The following is a 6,153-nucleotide window of genomic DNA, read 5'->3' as shown; positions in this document are numbered from 1 at the left end:
TCCTTGATTTATTTGTGGTTGGTTTTGTCTCCAGGAAAAATTATGATGGTTTCTCCAATTTGGATTGTATGTGTTGGAAAATGGGCTATCAGAAGAAGGTTTTCCATATGAATGTAAAGCATTAGCCTCTTCAGAAAATGTTTCAATAAAAGAAGGACATGATTGAGCATTATGACATGAACTAGCACATAAAGAACAAACATCTTTTTTAGGTTGCACATGAGAATTCATAGATTGACTTATTACTAAGGCGTCTACTTTTCTTGCTAATTTTTCAAATGATGTTCTTAAATCACTTTCTTCTTTTATTTCATATTTTCCTTCTCTTTTCGGTGAAGGGTTGGCTCTAGACCTGGGCTCAGAATAATTCCATTGTTGTGAATTAACAGACAATTCTTCAAGAGCATCCCAAGCCTCTTGCCCTTGCAATTTTAAAAAATTTCCGGTATGCATAGATTGAATCATTTTTCGGTTTGAAGGGGTTAAACCATCATAAAAATATTTTACAAGTCTCCATTTTTCAAAACCATGGTGGGGACATTTTAATAATAAATCTTTAAATCTTTCCCAACATTCATAAAACTCTTCGTTATCTTTTTGATAAAATTCGGAGATTTCTCTTCTTAAACTATCAGTTTTGGACATGGGGAAAAATTTAGCAAGGAATTTATTAAAAAGTTGATCCCAAGTAGTTATAGTTCCAATTGGAAGTGAGTTTAACCAAGCTTTGGCTCTATCTTTTAAAGAAAAAGGAAACAACCTAAGTTTAACAGACTCATCGGAAAAATTTTGAAAACGAAAGATTGAGCAAATTTCCAAAAAGTCTTTTACATGCATGTATGGATCCTCTCTTTCTAAACCATAAAATGATGGTAACAATTGAATGATTGATGGTTTAAGTTCAAAATGAGTGGCATTAGTAGTGGGCAAAACAATGCATAACGGAGCATTAGATGAAATAGGTGAAAAGTATTCAAGAAGAGTTTTTTCTTGCACAACATTAGGTTCTTGTTCCATTATGCTTAAATTTTCAAAAACACTTTCAATTTCACGTAAAGACACTAATTTTTTCACCAAACGATTTTTTGAATTACGATGCCAATGATGCATACAATGTCACAAATTTCACCAAGTAACACAAACAATCACAAGAAAACAAATTTCTGATGTAGAAGATCAGTTAGAACCGCAACCACAAAGCATACTTATAACAAGAAGAGATTATAATATTTATATATATATATATATTTTTTGTTATGATTTTTTAATTTTTTTAATTTTTGGTTTAACTTGTTCCCAGGCCTATTTGATTCCACTTACTCACAACTTAATAACAACTCCCCGAGGTTAATTAATAAGCGTGGATGGGAACTTTGCCAAATTTCCTTTAAGCAAAAATTGCTTATGTTGAAAGAACAAGCTTTGTTTTTTAGTTTTTTTTTTCAAGTATTTTCTTAAACAATAAAATTACAACTAACTAAATGCGATAATTAAGAGAGAAAAAAATGACAATAGCAATAGTAAATAGTTATATAAAAATTAGGAGGCACTAATGCCATCAACTAAATGATCAACAAAAAATAAAAGCAAGGAGGCACTAATGCTATCAACCAACACTAATAATAATAATGATAATAATAAATATAAAACTTAGGAGGCACTAATGTCATCAACTAAGATAATAAACAAAAATAAAAGCTAGGAGGCACTAATGCCATCACTAGAGGAGATAGATTGTTCAAGTATGTAGGAGGCAAAAAATGCACTCAACTATCAAGTATGTAGGAGGCACAAATGCACTCAACTAAAAAAAAACATAAAAAGTAAAAGATAAAGAAAAAGGGTTAGGAGGCACAAATACACTCAACTAATAAGTATGTAGGAGGCACTAAATGCCATCAACTATCAAGAAATATATATAATATAATATATAACAATATAAATAAATATATGTATAACTTTTTTTTTCTTTTTCGATTTTTACTCTTTTTTTTTATTTTTTTTAGATATATATATTTTTTACTTTACTTTTTTTTTTTTTTGAGATGATAGTGCAAATAAAAATAAAATAACTAGTAGAAGAATGTTACTTACCTTGTAGAAAAATTGTTTCTTTCTTGCAACTCCCCGGCAACGGCGCCAAAAACTTGTTGAGCCCAAAAGAGGGTGTTTTAATAATTATACTCGCAAGTGCACGAATTGTTTCGGAATATAATGTTCATGTAAGTACGAGGTCGAACCCATGGGAGTTGACTAACATCAAAAGAAACTATTTCAAACAAAGCAAGAAGATTCTAACCTAGTTCCAAATATTTGATGAGATTTTGCTTTAGAAAAATAAAAGACAAGTAATAAAAAGATTAATGATTAAATAGAAAAATGGTTTTCAAATGAGATATGTAAAATAAGATTATTAAGATATTAGAATCCACAAAATGTAAGTTCAATAATATTTATAAGTATATTGATTCCCAAGTTTAGATATAGTTGAAATAAATCACACTATATTTTTTTTCAAAATACATTTTCTATTCAAGCATAAGTTACTTTTTCAAAAAGGTAGGATTTTTCTTCACTTATATAAGATATAATTTCTAAGCATTAGTTGTGTTACAACCTAATGAAACTACAAAAAATCAAAGAGATTATGTTTAGGCAAAATATGATACTTATGCTCTAAGAATTAGATGTGAACAATTTAATGAAAAACATTTAATCAAAGAATATCATATTTTTGCATAATGAAGAACTAAGTGTAATATTCTTTAACAATCAATAATAGATGAAAAATGCATATCTTTGATAGAAAAATCCATAAACAATGTTGCACAAATGGGAAATCAACATACACTAAAAAATACTATCTAGTTACATTTTTCTTCATCATCATCTTAATAATCTTGAAAAAGATTAGAAGCTCATAACTAGATTGAAATAAAAATTACAAAATAACATACTTGACATGCTCTTCAAAAGATGAAAATGGTAGAGAGAAAATAGTGAAAAGAAGAGAGAGAAATATGAAGTGTAGTAGAGGTTGAAAAGATGAAGAAGAGCCCTCCAAATGGTCTTACAAGACTCTATTTATAGGCAAAATATGGAGATTAAATTAATCAAATTAAAATAAATAAATTGATTAATTTAATTATGTTGGGAAGTGGTAGGATAAAAAGAGTAAGTGTAAGGTTATTGGAAAGATGAAATGTTTGGTTGGATGGAAGATTAGTGAAAAACTAGAGTGAAAAAATGAATTAGGAATGTTTATTTAGGTAAGAAAAATAGGGAAGAGTGAATTGATATTTGAGTGAAAAACATTGGGAATAAAAACATGATTTTTGGTCTTTTTGTGGCTGTGGCAGGGTGGGTTTGGCTGGGCTTTGGAGTGTGATTGGGCCAGGCGGGCCTGGGAGAGAAGCTTGGCCGTGGGCTGCTTTGTGGTGCAGCTAGAGAATGCTTTGCTGCTAGGTGAAACCGTGGGCCTGAGAGGAGATGGGCGGCCCAAATGAAGGCAGCTGGTGAGGGATTCGTCATGTATGTGTTTCCTTGCATATCAGTATAATATTGTTGTGGGAAGGCAGCTGGTACGGACGGATGGCTGGAGCTTTGGAGGTTGACGTTGGAGACAGGTGGCGGCAAGAGAGGAAACGTGAATCAAGGAAGCTGGGACTCGGGCCTGGTGGAGAGGCAGGTGGGCCACAGCTGGGCTTGGGCCTGAAGCTTCTGGGCTTGTGGAGCACTTGTTCTCAAAATTGCCATTTTCTTCCTTTCTTTCTTGAAAATTGTCATAGTTCCTTCATTTTTCTTGCTTTTCAAGAGCAAATAAAATACAACAAATTCCCTATAAAACAAACATAAATTAAATTAAAATTAAATATTTTCAATAATAAAATATACAACCAAAAGTCACATGAAAATATTAATTAAAACTTAATTTACTTAAACATTTAAGCTCAAAATTGCATATTTTTACTCCTAACTTAACAATATTAATTTTAAATAATTAAACTATAATATTTTACAATAATATAACTATAAAAATACACAAAAATCTATAAAATTAAAATAAACCTAATAAATTCAAAATTACTTTAAAACTTAATAAATCAATTAAAAACTCAAGAATTAAGCAACAATTAGCACATAAAAAGTGGTAAAATAACTCTGTTTTGTAGAGTTATCAGTAGTGAATTAGGGCATAAAACCCCAACAAACTCTCAATTGCACTAATTGAAACTAATGTCTTCATTCTACGAATCCCATTTCCTTGATATGCTTATCAAATGTCGCTTCTGGCAGTGCCTTTGTAAACAGATTCACAAGATTATCTTCATATGCAATCTTCATAACCTTCACATCTCCCTTGCCCACATATTCTCGAATTATGTGATACTTCCTTTCTATACGCTTACTCCTCTTATGACTTCGAGGTTCTTTCGAGTTGGCTATCGCTCATGTGTTGTCACAAAACAGCACAAGTGGTTTATCCATATCTGGAATAACACCAATGTCTTAATAGAACTTTTTTAGCCAGACTATTTCTTTAGCTGTTTCAGATGCAGCTATGTACTCAGCCTCCATGGTGGAATATGAGATTGCATAATGCTTTATGGTTCTCCATATCATAGCTCTACCCCCAAGAGTAAACACCATTCTAGAAGTAGACTTCATGTCATTGACATCAGTCTAGAAATCTGAATTGGTGTAGCCTAGAAGGTTTAGAACACCACCCTTGTAGACTAACATATAATCCCTAGTTCATCTTAAATATTTCAGGATATGCTTAACTGCTATCCAATGTTTCGATCCTGAGTTTGACTGATACCTGCTCACTACTCCCACTGCATAGCAGATATCTAGTCTAGTACACAACAAAGCATACATTAGACTTCCAACTGTACATGTGTAAGGAACTTTTTTCATTGCATCTTCCTCTTCAGGAGTCTGGGGAGACTGCTTCTTTGAAAGAAGAATTCCATGGTGGGACGGTAGATGTCCTTTCTTGGAACTTTTCATTGAGAAGCCTTCAAGCACTTTATCAATGTAAGCTGCTTGAGATAGAGCTAAGAGTTTGTTCTTTCTATCCCCAATGATCTGGATACTTAGAACATAACTCGCTTCACCCAAATCCTTCATCTGGAATTGAGTGCTCAGTCAATTCTTCGCATCTGATAATTTTTTAACATTATTTCCAATGAGTAAGATATCATCTACATAAAGAACCATGAATACCACTATTTGATTTGCCCTTAGTTGGTAAACACAAGGCTCGTCAATATTTTATTATAAGCCATAGGTTTTGATTATCTCATTGTTGATGCTCAAAATCTCCTCAAGGGAAAACACGCAGTTTACAAGGTGTGGATGCTAAGATGTCATAGCCTTGCACGGCCCCGCTCAGATGCTTAGGCGCGAGGCAACATGGCCTCGCTTGGCCTCGCGAGTTGCCTAGGCCAAACCTCCCAAGTGGCCTCGCGAGAAGGTCTCGGCCACACCACCAAAGTGGCCTCGCGAGATGCCGAGGCCACGCCACCCAAAGGGCCTCGCGAGTTGCCTAGGCCACACCTCCCAAGTGGCCTCGCGAGAAGGTCTCGGCCACACCACCAAAGTGGCCTCGCGAGATGCCGAGGCCACGCCACCCAAAGGGCCTCGCGAGTTGCCTAGGCCACACCTCCCAAGTGGCCTCGCGAGAAGGTCTCGGCCACACCACCAAAGTGGCCTCGCAAGATGCCGAGGCCACACCACCCAAAGGGCCTCGCGAGATGCCTAGGCCACGCCACCCAAAGGGCCTCGCGAGATGCCTAGGCCACACCTCCCAAGTGGCCTCGCGAGATGCGTCCATGGCCTCGCCCATGGCCTCGCCCATGGCCTCGTCCATGGCCTCGCCCATGGCCTCGCCCATGGCACGGGACCATGGCCTCGTCCATGGCCTCGTCCATGGCCTCGTCCATGGCCTCGCCCATGGCCTCGCCCATGGCCTCGCCCATGGTCCTGTGCCCATGGCCTTGGAGGTGAGAATACTCACAAGGGGCACGGTACATGCATGAGTATGGAATGTGCCTACAAACCTAAAGAAGTCAGAGTACGGATATAGTACCCCTACCAGACAAGTAGTGGGAACGCCAGGAGTGGGTATGCAAGGATAGGAGTTATGGT

General features: G+C 36.0%; 1 non-coding gene across 1 annotated transcript; it reads left to right on the top strand.

The window, feature by feature from the left end:
* The first annotated feature begins 523 nt into the window (after positions 1-523).
* Positions 524-630, top strand: LOC133833597 (small nucleolar RNA R71). Its single transcript, XR_009892969.1, has one exon. It is a non-coding gene; the product is annotated as a small nucleolar RNA R71 (small nucleolar RNA).
* The last annotated feature ends 5,523 nt before the right edge of the window (positions 631-6,153 follow it).

Source organism: Humulus lupulus, chromosome 4 (genome assembly GCF_963169125.1).
Source record: "Humulus lupulus chromosome 4, drHumLupu1.1, whole genome shotgun sequence".
NCBI lineage: Eukaryota > Viridiplantae > Streptophyta > Magnoliopsida > Rosales > Cannabaceae > Humulus > Humulus lupulus.
Note: the sequence above shows the minus strand (reverse complement) of the source record. Positions and strands in the feature narration are given on the sequence as shown.